At 51.2% G+C, this 16299-nt stretch overlaps 1 long non-coding RNA gene across 1 annotated transcript; it reads right to left on the bottom strand.

Annotated features, from left to right (window-relative positions):
* Positions 1–1048: 1048 nt before the first annotated feature.
* Positions 1049–2956, bottom strand: LOC138685879 (uncharacterized). The gene is made up of 2 exons (XR_011325259.1): positions 2797–2956; positions 1049–1453 (listed from the first exon to the last, which is right to left on the bottom strand). It is a non-coding gene; the product is annotated as an uncharacterized lncRNA (long non-coding RNA).
* Between the last annotated feature and the right edge of the window lie 13343 nt (positions 2957–16299).

Here is a 16299-nt window from a genome sequence, read left to right as displayed (position 1 = left end):
AGGGAGCGAAGGAACAAGGCTAAGCTTCGTGCCTGTGGCTGGGAGGCAACGCCCGGCCCGGAGCCGGTGTGGACAGCGGAGGCCGGAGCAGAGGCCGGAGCAGCGTCCCCTTGCCTGCCTTCCCGGGGCTGGGCTGCGGGAGCTGAGAGGGGCTTTGTGTGCACAGCTGCTCCCCGTGCGCCTTCCCATATGGGGTGTCTGACTCGCGGAAGGGAGCTGTGGCAAGCAAAGGAGCTAATGGTGCTTGATGGAGTAAGAAGCCAAGAGCGACGCCGGGTTTTTAGGATGGGTGCCAGCTCTGCCTCTGTCTAGAAGAGCTGTAGGAGAAGTCAGCATAAAACCCAGGGATTGCTTAACAAGCTCTTTAGCGCTACTGAATGTGCTGAGCTCATCCAGGGAAGCTGTGGGCGCCAAGACTTTCTTACTTACAGACCGAATACCGCAGGACGGGGAGCCATCAGTCCGCTCCCTCTGCTTTCTGTCTTCCTCTGGGGAAAGGCTGACCGGCCCCACGGCCAGCCTCACGCTGGCAGAGCGGCTGCGTTAGAGCAAGAGGCATCGCTTTGCTCCCCATCTCCCCTCCCCCTGGATGCTTGCTGCTTGCAGCACTCCCAGACCCGCTCCGAGTGCAGGGGTGCAGCGGCACTGTCCTTGGTGTCACCCACTCATGTCCCGCTTTGCTGAGCTTGTAGTTCAGACCCCTGGCCGGCAACAGCGGCAGCAACAGGGAGGATTCAGCTGCGCCACGGTTGCCTGAAGACATAGCTACTGGAGCCTAATTATCACCAAATCGGATCACTACCTCGCTGCAGCCACCAGCCTGATTAACAAACATCCCCCACCAGACGAGAGCTCCCTGCGTAACCCGCACGGAGAGCCTCTGTGCTCCGCAACAAAGGAGATGGAGGTTTAAAGAGGCGACATCTCCCTGTGCATGCGGTGAAGCACCAAGCAGCGCCTGCTACATTGTTATTAATGATACCAGTATCAAATGTAAACTATTCTTAGACGCCTGTGTCAATCAGGGAGGACAAGAAAAAAGCAGAAATCCAGGGCTGCCAAACACAGCATCCAAAATATCGTTATAGATTAGCCCGACTTCTTTTTTTCAGAGCAGGGAAAGCTCAAAGGAAAGCAGGGCATGGTAAGCGGCCCGGTACAGAAAGCTGGGAATCGACTGAATTAGCTCTGAGTTCGTACTCATACAAAAAAATCAAGGGGGGAGATGGGGCTGAGGTTTTTGGGACACAGCTTGCAGCACAGGTATGGAGGGGGCTTCTTGCCAGTACAGGCGATGCGGCTGCTGGAGGCATGGTGGACATTGCTCCTGTATCGGACACCCAGCGGCAGGGGTTAGCTCTGCTGGACTTGAAGGCTGGCAAGCTTGGCATATGGCTTCAGGCAGGACAGGCTCTGAGACAGCCCCATCCAGCTCTGATGCTGAAGTGAATCACTGGAAGAGGGGAAAATAAGGTATTGTTCTCCAAGGTATCCTTCCAGCTTGCACTGTGACCGCAGGCTCACCCACCTCCCTGCGGTTCAGGCAAAATCTGTGAAGGGTGGCTTAAAATGGGGCTTTTCATCTTGGATTTCCTGGGAAACCCAACAATGCAAGAGTAAGGAGCTGTTTGGAGTCAGGAAGGCCATACGTTTGTTGGTTAATGCATCACCAGCAAATCCAAGCTTCCTTCCACAAGGGCTAATCATTTACAAGCTATACATTTAGATGTCTGGCTTAAAGTTCATTACTTCATGCCCTGTGTATGTGCATCAGTTTCCTGGCTATAGGGTGGTGCTGGGGTTCAGTCGTTGTCCCCCTTTACAGAAGAGACTGGCGATGCAGTGCGCATCAAAGTCAAGCGTTGCACGGGCTTGCTGCCTCTTGTCTGGTAACCATCAGTGTCCATCTCTGTCTGGAAAGAAAAATCATGCTGCAGTGCCACTGCAAGTGTGGTGAGTCTCGAGATGCTTGAGCTTTTAAAAGCTTCTGTCCTTTGCCTTCTGCATATGTGAAAAGGGCATAAATGAGTAGAAACCTTGGCCTTTGATTTGGAGCAGGGCTTTCAGATCTGACCCAGGAGAAGCCTAAAGCCTTAAATTCACCTTACAATGACTGAAAATGGATGCTCGCGTGCCAGACTCGTGCCTTGAAGGTGCAAAATTTGCTCACGACTCCTAAAGCTTTGGGTTTAGCTATGGGGGCGTGGCTCTCTCTGCCCCTGCAGTGCCACGTGCGGTAGCGGTTGTGGTTCAGTGCCGCCGGCTCGGTCTTGCTGCTGTCAACGCCATGACGTCGTGTTCTGTCGCTGCCGCGCGAGGCATGCTCCGCTTTACCAAGGGCAGCCGGTGCCCGGCGGGAGGGTCTTGCCTGCAAAGGCTCGGCAGAGGCTTGCCCCCCCTACCCCGCTCCCCTTGTCTCGCAGTGTTCTCCTCCTTCCCTCTCCGCTCGTCTCCCATGCCTCTGAGCTCAGTCCCCAGGTTCGCCTCTAAATTTCCCCTTCGAAGCAGCTATTGATTTTCCTGACTAATGCACCAGGCTTCATTGTGCACCACACACCAAACAAAACAAAGAGAACTCAATCAGCCACTTAAACAAAAAAAAAACCAAACAAAAACCCACCGGCTTCCCATTATAGGCTGGGCAGATCATGCAGTTATAACTTGAAAGGGTTCCCATTGACCCATAGCACTCAGTTAAAATGAAGGTAGCAGTGCAAATACAGGCTGGAGAGGCAGGCTCAGGAGAGCTCTTTCCTTACATAAAAAAGAACATTTTGCTTTTTTCTTTCTTGTTACCTGCAAATGAGAACGAAATGCTGCTCTTCTCCGCTCTGTGTAGCGTTATTCCAAGCGTACCAACTCTCAGCTCCCTTCTCCCTTGGCTAATAAGTAATCATGAGGAGGTTTGTGGCCTTGTTTGTTTATATTTGGCCCAGAAAATGCTTTTTTTTCCCTCTCCTCCTCCCTCTGCCTCTTTCAGTACAATGCTTTCTGAGATTTATTTGTAAGCCTGTAAATACAGAGTAAGTAGCTTTAATTTAATTTACCAGGCTACAGTAAGAAACTGTATCTGCAAGCAGGAATTCCATCAGCCTCTGTTGCGTGGAGAAGTGTCTGTGAATGCTGGATGCTCAGATCTTTCCCTTTTTTCATTTTTCCCCCCTCCTTGCTAAGGAAGAAACTGTTTCCTCACCTTCTGCTGCTGCCTTCGAGAGGCTCCGGGAGCTTTGCTTGCAGGACGCTCTGAGCGCAGGTCAGGCGCTTGGTGCCGAACGTGACAGACTGCCCCTTTGACGCTGAGAAATGGAAGGTAGCGAGCTGGTCCTTACTGAGGCCCGTGCTGCTGTTGGCCCGCCTTGCTTGGAGATGACAGAGCCGGAGAGGACATCTTCCTGCCTTCTGCCAGCCTGCCCTCCAGAAGAGGTTATTTCTGTATTTTCTCATGACTCTCTGAGGGAGGCTTCCCAGTTTCTGGAAAATATTTGGCAGGCAGGGCTCGATGCCTGACTATTTCTATAAACGGTGTCTCTACAGAGATGTGACTGAGGTGCAGAGGTTTATGAATGGGGAGTATCAGTGGCATATGGGAAGCAGCACTTAGTCTAAAATCATCGTGAGAAAAAAGGGAGAGGATGCGAGCCGACATTCAATGATGGCTGGAATGAATGAGGTTCCTGCGTTGCTTTCGGTCTGGATGGGTGCCCGGGCGCTTGCGGAGCCTGCCTGTAAGGGATAGCTCTTTTGGACCAAAGCTTATGATCGCTGCCACATAACAGAACTGCTCCCCAAAGCTGTCTGAAGCTCGTGGTTTGGAAAAAGACAAGGACAGTACCAAAACCCAGATTAGCAGCATCCCTTCCCAGCCCTCTAGAGTGTGGTGGGTGCCGGGCTTGCTTCCTTAGCCCTTCACCCCGGGTTGCAGCAGATAAAACTGAAACAGCAGCCACGTGCATCCTCCCTCTGCTCATCTCAAGGAGCATAATGGGGAACTGTAACCAAGTCATAGCATATTTTTTTAATCTGTGTTCCCAGGATCAATGTATGCAATAGATGGTCCTGGGGGTTCCTGCATGACCTGAACAGCTACCTGTCCTGTATGTAGGAGCAGCAGTAGCACAATCCCAGCTGCTTTTGGAAAGATGGGGCCAATGATGAGATGAGATGAGATGGCTACAAGGCTTCCTCTCCTGATTTCCAGCGCTGTCCTGTCCATCTCCCCTCCCTCCCAGCCCTGGAGCTGCGGGGAGAAGCTGCTCATCCCTGTGGAGCTCTGTAACATCAGAGTGCTCCGTGGCCAGGAGCACAGAGCAGAATGGGTGGGAAAGCAGGCAAAGCTGGCAGCCTCAGCACGTTAGCCGAGATAAATCCTGGATAAATGAGTCACTGACGCAGGAGGCTTGCTATGCCCCGTTTCGCCCCCATAGCAGGGGCTGGCACACTCCCAGTTAATCCAGCACTGCTTGCACTCCCCGGCTCATGCACGGGACTGGAGTGCTGCTCCAGGCTTGCCCATCTGCTGGCGATGAGCCCTGGGCTGCGCTGCGTGCGTGCGTACACATGGTTTTATGCTTCCAGTTATGAGATTTGCCAACTGAGATTTCTTATTTTGCATCAATTTGTGAGGAGGTTACCCCCCCCACCTCTCTTTGTTTTGTTAGCTGCCTCAGTTAAGTCTGACAGCTTATTTAGAAGGGGCTGGTGCCCAGAGGTAGAATTTGCAAACAAATAACTTTCACCCGACACAACAGTGCACAAGAGATTGCAAAAATCCTAGGCGACGCTCGCTGATGTGACGGTGACAATAGGAGTTTTGTCCTCGTTAGTTTTGCCGACAGAAAGGCTTCTAGCTCTGCCCAGCCCTTACCACCTGTCAGTGGGAACAGGCTTCACCACCACCTCGCTGCTTTGCAACCAGCCGCTGCTGCCTGGGGGATCTGAGGAGTGCAGGCACCCTTCCCCTACCCCTCCTCTCCCCGGCGAGCTATGCTGACGCTGGCATCTGCAAGCCTTGTTTCTGCATCTACGGGAGGGCTTTTGCCCCAGTGCATGCAAGCAATTAGCGTGACACTTAATCCACATCTGCTTTGGGGTAGGAGGAAGACGGGAAGGGATGATGGTTGTCTTGCCTTTTGCTGCTTAGCCTAGATCTAAGAGTTTACAGCAAGTGTTGTTCTCTTCTGTGGTCATAGCAACTTCGAAATTAATTTTGCTTACTTTTAATCTGAAGTATTTGCAGTTCCCACATGAGTTGTCCTCTCCAGCGCTGATCTCAATTACCTTCTTATGATCGGAGTGCGTGTGGTGGCAGGGGAAGAGGAGGAGTAAATCCTACCACCGCTGAGAATGTGCTGCGGGCTGGGATTTATGATGGGCATGCGGAGACCGATCTTCCTCGACTCTGCGGGGGGGCTGGACGGGGATAAGGGGGACACCCCTATTTAATGCAGCTTGTTCCTTGGGCAGTCCGTCCGATGTACATCTGCCCGCTTATGACCACTCACCTGACGGAAAATCAAGTTATTCTACCATTTCAATCTCCCTTATTTAAGCCTTGCGGCACAGAGCTCTCGGGGGATGGAGGAATCCCTTCTCCATCCTTTCCTTCTCCCAAGCTGCAGCGAACAAACGCCTTGGGAGCAGCTGCTGAGCGTCCACGGAGAAAAACCGCCCGCTCCCCGAGAGCAGAAAGTGATGACACACTTCTCCTGCTGGGGTGCAAGCGGGCTACCATTTTTCCTAATTAGTCATGATGTCTTGCCCATCACAGGAATAAATAGCAAGCTTTCCCTAAGGATGTGAGATGAGAAGCACTATTTATCGTTGCTCTCAGAGGAAGCTGACAACATGACAGGTGAAATATCAGGAATAATTAAGAAAAATAAGGGCTTATGTACTTTATCGCACCACCAGCAGGGATGCATTGCTGGCAACTTGTGCATCCTCACGTATGACCCCATCCTGCCATCAGCTGTAAATACTGTATTTTCTGAGCCGCCCTCCCATGCTTGTGCAGTGCTTCTCGCTCAGGGCCCTTGGTGAGTGCCGACCATCCCAGTAGGCACGCAGCAGTGCTCATTGCTCCTGCGTATAGTGGCTTGAACAAAGCAAAGGCACCCGCTCAGTGTCTCGGTGGTGGGGTTCGACCTGCAGTCGGAGGACCTAGCTTCGAGATAGGAACAAGTTGGGTAACAAATGTGTGGTTAGTAATTGCCATTTTCCAGTGAGCTCTTTGTCTGGGAGAGAGGAAGGGGAAAAAAAAGGCAATAACCTGTGTATGACTTAGGATTTCAGACTTTTTATGAATTGTTGACTTCAGGAAAGTCACTGGGAAGCAGATCACACCAAGATGTGTTGTCTAAAGGGGCTACTACAGCTGGGCTTACCTCTCGCCTTCTGCCTGCCGGTGCAAGCTCTTTTCTACGTTAGGGAGAGCATCCCCGGGCCTTGACCCCGAGCTGCTTGCGCCATCCCCGCTGGAATCGATGATGGATGACGCACCGGGGTAGGGGAGCAGCTCCCATGACCTGGTTTTCCATTACAGTGTTAGCCTTGCCCCCAGGGCACTCCTAGGTCCGCTCGGGCTAATGCCGGGCTCCATAGCCTCGTTGGGAATTAAGTTAAAGCTGCAGCCCGCTCGCGTTGGGAGATGTGTTTGCTTATGAGGCAGGACAGCTGGGGAGCTCAGGAACTGTATCTACTCAAACAATGTGGAAATCTGATTACAGCAAGTGTCACTGGGCATCACTTAACTCTTCCCCTGCAACCCCAGCCTCGCCTGACAGGCATAATAGATCTCCTGGATACATCTTGCGCTGAAATAAAATGCCTAGTCAAAACCGCTTAAAATCCCTCAAGTTTCGAGTTTGCTAATCGTGTCTCTTGTTCCCTGGCTCCGTGTGCTTTTGGGGCTGGCCGGCCTACATTAAGCCTCATTAAGACCATGCGACAGCGTCCCCAGGTGTGGTCAGTGAAACGCGTCTTTTTTTTTTTTAGGCACGTAGGCGAAAAGCGATTGTACATCGCGGTCCTCATTTTGTCCCCTTTGCCCATGCGCTCCCAGTGCCCACTGACACTTTTTAGGAGGCTCGTGAAAGGGACCCTTTGTTGGGGGGAGGAGGAAGCCGGCAGCAAACAACTCCCAAATGCTGCTCTTGGGGCACTTATATTTAGCTCACTTGCAGCACTGTCCCTTGAATGTACACTCACTCTTTTGTGCCTTTTAACTACCAGCGCTGAAGGCCTAAAAGAGAAGGATACCAGCGAGGCACAGGCAGCTGCTTCTTGCAGAGCTGGAGGTATTTTTAACACAATGCCCGAGAAAAAGGGAATTTGTTTCCTCCAACCTTCAGTCAAAATCAGCGCTGTGAAGGCTCTCTGAAGGAAAGCAAAGCCCAGGCACTTCTGTCCGCAAAAGCATTGCATGCAGCAGTGGAAGCAAAATCGCATACAAAAGCTGAAGAGGCGCGTTGCGAAAGAAAGGTGAAGTTGATAGTTGGTAGAAGTTGATCCTGGCTTGGTGGCCTGCAATGACTCCCTCTTGGAGGCAAGGTGCTGCCAGAGACGCAGGCGAGCCACATGCTTTAATTTAAAATATGCAGGGTGGCCAGAATCTCAGCCCAGCAAAAGGAGAGCATGAGGGCTGAGTCGCAATGAGAGCCAGGTCCCCACTAAAATGAAGACTGTTTTTCACACTTTTAAATATTTATGGAGCGCTGTGGTACCTTGTGCTACAGCCTGTGTTCCCTGAGGCTTTGGAACAGCAAAAACTGTCCAGAGCAGGCTCCACACCTTCTGTGAGATGCTACTTCAGAGCCTGACCTTGAGGATCTTGCACCTCCCTTCTTTTGATTCATGGACCGATGGGTCTCGCCTCTCCACCACGTCCCCCACGAATGCCTCGGGGTGCTGGGCAGGCGGGGAGGTGATGGCCGGCAGTGGCCTCCGCTCAGCCCAGAGGCTTGCTGTTGACCACAGGCAAGGAGCAGGGTCTGCAAGGTGTGAGAGGCGCTTACACCAGGTCAAGGGCGGCAGCAGGGATCCAGCAATCGTGTTCCCGATGGAGCATACCCAGCTCCTGGGGTGCTGGCTTTGCCCCTCCGCTCCTGGAGATAGATGGTCCTGCACGAGCAGCTTCTGGAGCATCTCTGTGAGAAGCATTGCCCACTGGCTCTTCTTCACCAGTGCTGTGCCTGGTTCTGGGTATGTTCTCCCAACTTACCCATCCTGCCAAGGAAAAGCCTTTTTGTCCCCCTTCGCTATCTTTAAAACGTTTGCTTTCTTTATCAGTAGCTGGCTTGTATCAAGTCTGACAAGTCTTGAGTTTAACTGTGCGATTCCTCAATTCTCCAAGCAAATAAACCCAGATAAGACCCAGACCTTTGAAGCCAATTGTAATTTAATACAGCTTAAATTGTAAACACCAAACAGTTGCAAAGGAAACATGATCAAAGCCATTGATTTGGGTTTTTTTTTGTTGTGACACAGTCTCCTTTTGAATAATTCCCAATAATGAGAGAATTAAAACCTGTTTGCAGATATTACGAGCCTAAGTAGTCAAATAAATAATTGGCAAGCTACTCATTTAAGCTCTGCCTATGAAAACGCAAGAATATCCTTACTATTGAGTTAAAGTGCTAGACTAAGCATCTTTTTTGAGTAAAATGGGGAAAAAGAAAAAGATCGCTCTGGGCAGAGCAGAAGATGGATTTCTTCCACTGGAAGAGCAGGATGCTTACTGTGGAGAACAAACAGCTTTTCCCAAACTGCATCAATACAGTACTATACATTTTCCATCGTGTGGCTTACATTTCTTTTCTGGTCTGTGGATTAATTTTAGAGCGCTAATGAGCTGGCCTGACATAGTGTTCAGCACCTAGAGAAGGACTGAGGTCCTGCTGAGAGTAGGTATGCATCCAGAGTCTGTTTGAAGTTGTGAAAAGTTGTTTCTGCTGGCGGGTGCCCAACCTCAGCAGCACTGATGGCTTCCAGATGTCCTGCTCTTCAATCTGCCCCCCAGTCCCTGCGCACCGCAGGGAAAGGCAGGTGGAGGTGTGAAGTGGGGCTGCCCAGCGCCCAGCCCCTGTCCAGCCTGCACTGCACACTTACCCAGCGATGGTTACCTGGCCCTCTGGTGTGGGCAGCGTGGGAAGCAGAAGTCAGCGGAAGGCTAGTGGTAAAGGGTGCTCTTTGAAACGTTTCTTCCTAATGAAAGCATCCTAGGACGCGTGTGTTTGGCCGTTTCTGTTAAGGACCATGTTTGTGGCTGAAATGTGTTTAATATGGGCTGTCTGTGATGCCGTAACAGAGGATACTTTTAAAGCACCGTTAGTGTTGTGCCAACTCCCTCTTTATATTTTGAAAGGCCAAAGTACGCCAGTGAAGAGCTTTAAAGAAATAGAAGCAATTTGTTACCGCTTCCCTGTGAGGGCATGGAGAGGAGATGCTCCTGCTCGTGCTGAGCATAAACGTCTTGCTCTGCTCCTTCTCTTTCCCACTAATGCTGGCAGTGCCCCGCGGCTGCCAGCTCTGTTCCTGTCGGCCAGCTGTACAAACACACCATCAAACCCCACGGAGCCAATCTTGTCCCTGCCCTGTCCTCTGAAACGCGCCTCACGCTTGCTGTGCTTCTGCAGAAGGAAATCGGTTCTTATTTGCGCTGTGAGGTTCCATTTGTCTGCCTTTGTGCATAATCCAATCTTTGTTTTTATTAAGGAAAAAACCATCCCCGAGGGTCCTGCCTGGGCTGTTAGAAGGCACACAGAGCCCGACCCCTGCGTGTCTGCTTCCCTCCTGGCTGCCCTCCGTCCACCACTGTCGCGTGCTGCACCACATTACCGGCTCTTCCAGCACAGCAGCTCCTGCTCCGTGGTCTAGAGCACTGATCCTAACCCGTTAGGTTTCACTGGAAGAAAATGGTTTCTGTTGAATGGCTGTCGCTTTTAACCTGGAAACTGAGGGCGTAGGGTCTCAGGTGCCGTTGGGCTTGTGTAATTCATGGTGCGATGCTCTGTCATGTTGCAGTCGTGGCAGACGCGGGAAGTTAGGGGTGTGCGTGAGAATTATATACCGGAGGGCAAGAAAGGGAGGTTTCTGGTTTCCCCAGTACACAAAATACCTGCCTGATTACAGGCCCTGCAAAGGCTTCTAGACTTCTGAGGCTGTCTCTTTCCTGACAGGCATGTTCAGTGGGATGCTTGCCTACCCCTTGCAGAGATGCCCCACTCTCAAAATTCAGGTTTGCTTGGATTTTCACATGCAGCCGCGCTGGCTTTCAGATGTCAGTATTTCAGCTGGGCCTCGTGGCTGCTGTTCAAAGGGCAAAAATAGGGTGGCCAAAAAATCGGGATGCAGCAGATAATGCTGCCAGTCCCATCAGGACGATACTGCCGCTCAGGGCAGGAAGCCACCGCTTATTGTTAATGCCAGGACCAGGCTCAAAGTGGATGTTCTCAAAACACAGCCGCGCTCTTCCCCAGCCCTTCAGACAGAAATGAAAAGGCTTTCATGTTCTGCGGGGGTGGAGAGCACAATTTGTGATGACCTGGCTCTGGCTGGTATTCGAAAGGTCACTTTGAGTACGACGCTATCTGAGCCCATTGATTTTAAAAAAAAAAAAAAAAAAAAAAAAAGCCCCAGCACTGGAGAGAGAGGGGGAGTGGGGGAGAGGAAGCGAAAATAGCACTGGCAACAGTCATTGTTTAAAACCAGCAAAGAGGCACTGAAAGGCTCCCCGCTCGCTGCCATCAATAGCCACAGCAAGGGTACCGGCTGGCACCGCAGTGGCTGGTCCGTGCCACGAGAGGAGCTTCTGCTCGGCTCCTGCTGCTGTGGGCAAGCTCGTGGAGGAGCTGGGGTGGCGAGGAGGGTGGAGAGGGCACGGGAGGGTTAGCAGCTCTCTCCGGATGAGGAGGGGTGGGTACTCAAACCCACTCAGGAGGCCTGTGGCTATCCGATGGGCCAGGGGTGACACCGTTGCTGAAATCCAAAGGGATGCGTGCATCGATGGGCAGCACTTGCATGCACCCCTCCAGTGCCACGGGTCCTGCTAGCGGGTTGCTGTAAGCCCAGCAGCAGCGGATCACTCTGTAGGCAGGGCGATTGAGGGACCAGGTTGTATTCCTATAAACCGAAATGTAATCTGAGGGGCCTCACCCCCCAGCCACGGCTGGATCGTTACCTTGAAAGCATCCGAGGCCAGGAAAGAAACAATTTGCCCTAAGAGCTCAGCCCACTGTCAGCTGGTTTGTGAGCATTAGTGAATAATAAGGAGCAAGAGCAGCATTAGCCCTGCATCCGTGCAGTCATCTGTCATGTAACAAGGAAAGTATTGGCACGTTGTCATGTTTCAAACACTGCTGATCGATGTTTTAAAAAAAAAAAAACAAACAAAAAAACCCCTGGCCTCGTGTGTGCCCAGAGGCACCACGCTGGCTGCACAGCGGAGACCCGGCAGGGGCCAGGGGCAGCTCCTGCCTGCCTGCTGAGCAGGACCACACGGTCGGGGAGGCGGGCGCCCTGCTCCTGTCTCTGAGCCTTTGGAGCGTGTGGAACACGCATCGTTGCAATTTTAAGAAGTCTAGTAGAAGACCAAAATGCGAGCTTTCAGCAGCTGCCCTGTTAAAGGGTCAGTCTGTTGTCTGCGGGTTGCTTAAACCCCAGTAAGGGCCCTTTCCGCTCTCCTTGTGGAGCGCAGGAGAGGGTATCTCCTTTTCCACATGAGCATCCTGGCTGGTGTTCAAAAGGGGTGGACAATGTTGCCTCAAATAAATCACTCTTCATCGGAGGTTAGTCTTTGCACGGGAAAGAAATGGGGCGAGTCAAGGGGAGAAGGGTGGATGCTCACAAGAAAGGAAAGTTTCAGCGATGGAGACCCCAACGCCATTTGCTGTATTGTCTCAGTTTCTGTGGGGGACTGGACATATTGATCCCCAGCTCAGTGCCCTGTCTGTGAAATGGGGACACGAGCATCTCAGAGACGCTGCAGGGCTGGTAAAGGCACGTGACAGTCACAGGTTGCTCTCCCACTGCCATCTTGGGAACCACCTGGGCACGGTAGGTGGGAGAAGCCTAGCAACTGCCGTCTCCTTTCTTTGTATCACCGTAATTACTTGCAATACGCAGTGGCGTTGCGGTGGTTGTGAGGGGAAAGGGATGACACAAACTTGTAACTAGGTTAGTCAAGAGGGACAAAACTGCATTTTGCCCTGCTCAGAGGTGAGAAGAGGCAGGCTGCGGGAGGAAGGTGGAGGCAGCACCTCCTGGCCTGGGTACAGGGAGGGAGAGTAATCAAAGAGCAGATGTGGCTCTTCACACGGACAGGCGTTTTGGCAAATGGTATTTTCTTATTGACTCGGTAAGGGAGAGAACAGAAGGATCTCGGCTGTTAAAGCGAGTGACAGGAACCCCTTTGCTCCAGACACATGCCCAGAGGGGTCCCAGTGGGCGGGATGTACCGAGGGAGGCAGAGCTCTGTGCTGACAGAAGGGGACTCAGCAAAATCACGTAATGGATTTATTCTTCCAATTCCCCTCAGCTCTTCCAAGCTTTGGATATAAGCAAGGAGAGCAAGTTAAGGCACAGATTATAAAAGTGATGGATCTACAGAAAAAGGAGGCGTTTGAAGGGTTGAAATTTACTGCAAAGCCTGGCCCAGAAATGACCCTCTTCTTCCTCCTCTGGATTTTTCCCGTCTTGTGCAGAAAAATGCAGCTGGTCAGCTGGACAAGTGGAAACCGTAGCTTTGTCATTAATGTGCAATGCTGAAACAATGATGTATGGCTGGTGATAGATCATGTTGGGTTTCCGGAGAGCAGGGAAGACGAAGGCATGAGACTAATTCATGATGCATGAACGCATTGATCTTCCTGGCTCTGAAAATACAATGTAATGAACCCCTGCTAACAGATCATTTTTATGCCACTGCACTTCACTAATATCTAATGATTTCACCTTGCTCTGAGATAAAATATAATTGTATGGGAGTTCCAGCTTTGTTCTCTAATACTCGCGTAGAGTTAACGAATTATGTTTTGCTCTGTAGCTGTCGGCAAGTTGAGACAAGCTTACAAAAGCCCCGCAATTATTCGGCTGAGATGCACGTTTAAAACACTGTGTGTCTATGTGCGTGTGTGTGTACTTGCATCTGCTGGGGGTATGATGTCTCAATGCATGGAGCTTGTGCATGGGTGCTCCTGGGAACTGAAGCAGGCAATGAAGGGCAGCAGGTGTCCGTGCTCAGGAATTTCTGGATCTCGTCCGTCCGACCGGCACTCAGGAAATGGCAGTAGCTTCGTGATGGAGGCTACCTGCAAAGGCTGTCATCCGCAGCATCCCAGCGGGTGATGGGAAAGCACAGCCATCCTTTTGTCATTTCCAAAGACCGCAACCCTTTTGAAGATCAAGCTTCCCCAGTTTGCCCTCCTGAAGCCCCAGCCGGGCTGTGTTTCTTCCCCAGCCAGGTGAAGCATTTTGCTTAAGAAAATAAGTTTGGGGTCCTTTTGAGAACGCTCTTCTGAGTTCTTTGTACTTCACCACAACGAAGGTGCATGTCGGGATTTTTCCGGCATATTGTTTGTCCGTAAGCAAACGCTGTCTCCCTTCCAAGCCTGCTCTAATGCCCGCAGTTTGCAGCCGTTTCTGATGATACAGAAGAGGGGTGCTTCTTGGAGAAAGTTAGGGCAGGTGGAAAGGAGAGGACAGGTAACCACGGCAAGGCTTGGTGAAGTTGCATGGTTCTGGTTCGAGGGGGCTGGTAAAATCGGCACGTGCCTCTGGATTGGCAACAGGGATGTTTCCGACTGCTCCAGTCCCTGGCTGTCAAAACCCTGACAGCGGCAGGGTGGCCCGGGGCCGGCCACATCTCCCTGCGACCGGCAGTGTTTGTCTTGGCATCTTATCTGCAGTCACCTGTCTCCTCTTGTTTTGTTTAGTGACGGGAAGCTCTTTTGGGGGCGAGCGATTGGTAAGCTCCCGTTTGTTGCGCAGCGTCTGCTGCAGCTGGGGTCCTGGCCCCCGACTGTGGCTTTTAAGCGCTATCGCAGTGCGAAAAATGAGCAGGAGCTAGCAAATGTGAGTTGAAGGTGAAGATGTTTGTGGATTCTTCAAAGGCAAGCCTTACTGTTACAAAAGAAGTCAATGAAAATCTAACCGCTCTTGACAGTGAAAGCTGAAGTAATGTTGTACCTAATTTGAAATTCCCTCTAGGCTAAGTAAGACTTCTCCTTTCATGTGCGATGTTTGTATCCCTTCTGGGAGCCCTTTCCTCTGTACCATGCTTGGTTGCATGTGGTGTTGACAGATGATTAAGACATGAAGTCTCTTAAATCAGAGGAACAGCCAAAGTTTTGCATTGTGTGCTCAGGTGTTTACCCACAGCGTTTTAATCGTCTCAGCCTGACTTTGAGGTTTGGGACTTGCTGCCTCTTGCAGCTCGAGGTGTCCCTAGCAAAGGAGATGCTGGAGGGAACGACAAACAGGAGTCATACGAGCAAGGTACCAGAGGGGAAAACACTCCTTCGCTGGTAGCGGCATATTTGTAGTGGATGATCTTACTGGATTTGCTGGTGTCAGAAGTCGCCTTATGAGGGTCACTTTGTGGAGGCAAGGAGCAGAAGCTTCTGCAGGACTCTGGTCCCTGTCCCCACCAAGCAAACCTTGCAAGGTGCCTTGGGGGAAGTGTGATTGGCGCCTCTGCATCTTTTGGACATTTCCAAAAACTGAGGCTAAATGGTCATTGCTGCAATGGGCTGCTGCTCTGGACCCTGGTCACCGGGGTCCGTGCTGGGTTTGGGGGAGGTCAGGTAGGGCACACAACACCCACGAGGCCTCTTGCTGTGGGGAAGATGCGGCTTTTGATGGCATCATTTTTTGTCCCTAGCATCTCGTACAAAACAAATGAATGACCAAAAAACCCCAAACTGCTTGCTGTGGTGCCTGCCTGGAGCACGCTGGGCTGGGCCAGCAGCGGTGGGGGCTTCTCCAGCTACCTCCCAGCAGACCCTAGAGCCCAGACCTGCCCCGAGGCGTGCCCAGCCAGCGTGCTGGGACCGTGGGTCAAACCTAAACCAGGCTCCATCACAGGATGGAGAGCGTGAGCGTGGCGGGTGGACCGAGCTAGATACAGGGCACCAGTGCTCCGTTAGCGCCAGAGCTGTCTCCTCATGGCAGGCCCGCAGTTTCCCCTGGCACTTATTTTGATGGCTGGCTTCCTCCCCTTCCTTGTGATTTCCATGTCTTGACTTTTCCAGGCACTTTCCTCCTATAAGAATATTAAACACATTTAAAAAACACTTAAATGCTAATGCGAAACCTGAAAAGAGGATGTCAAATGCAAGAGGCGCTCCGAAGACATGATGTCTCTGTAGAAGGGTTTGACCCCGGTAATCTAATTTGCTTTACATTTAAAATGATACTTCATTCTCTTATTATAAGGCTCTGTGTCATTGGCTCATAAAGATTACAATTTCTTGTCTTACAATTGTAATAAATCCAATTCAAGCACCCTCTTGATTTGAAATTTGTCACAACAACATGCAGAGGGCACAGTTCCCCAGTTTTATGGCGCGGGTGCATTAAAGACTCATCTGCAGGAAAGATGATGCAAGACTATAAAATGATTTGTCCCTCTCCTTTCTCAATTGGATCTGTGTTTAAAAAAAAATAAATAAAAAAAATTCTAAATTATAGCTTATTCCTCATTATCCAGTAGTAAAAAGGTTAGACCGGCAGGGGAGCCAGACTGGGTAGATTTTTCGTGCTTTATCCTTAAGCTAGGGAATAATCTGGTTTCTGTAAAACCATCTGAAAATATTTCATCTTGTTTCAGCATGCTTGGGAGGTTAACCTTTCTGGTTGTACTTACTGGAGATGACAGGAAACCGGTCAGTGTTTTGTGCATACATCTTATTGGGCACTAAATAATACAGTCATAGTGGCTGACGTGCGTAGCTGCTTCCTACCAACACACAAGCCTGTTGGTTAGGCGAGGGTGTCTGAATGGACGGGCAGCAATGAGTGTTTGGGTAAAATAATGTTTGCCTTTGTCTTGCAGTCGTACGGAGGTACAACCGGCTGCCGAGGCTGCTGGCTTTGCTGGGTGCTGCACTAAGTATGGAGTGAATTTTTTTGGCCCCTGTCTGCGGTGTGTGTTTTCAGCGATAGTGGCGTGCTTGGCTTTCTCTGGGAAGGAGAAACCACTGCGCAGGCGCCTCGCTGACACCGCTGCCCACGTTGGGGGAGAACGTACCAGCAGGTGTTGTCATTCCACCGATGTATAACCGTGTGCCACTTCGCAGCGGGCTC

The sequence above is a fragment of the Haliaeetus albicilla genome, chromosome 7 (assembly GCF_947461875.1).
Source record: "Haliaeetus albicilla chromosome 7, bHalAlb1.1, whole genome shotgun sequence".
Classification (NCBI taxonomy): Eukaryota; Metazoa; Chordata; class Aves; order Accipitriformes; family Accipitridae; genus Haliaeetus; species Haliaeetus albicilla.
This window is presented reverse-complemented; position numbering and strand designations above follow the sequence as displayed.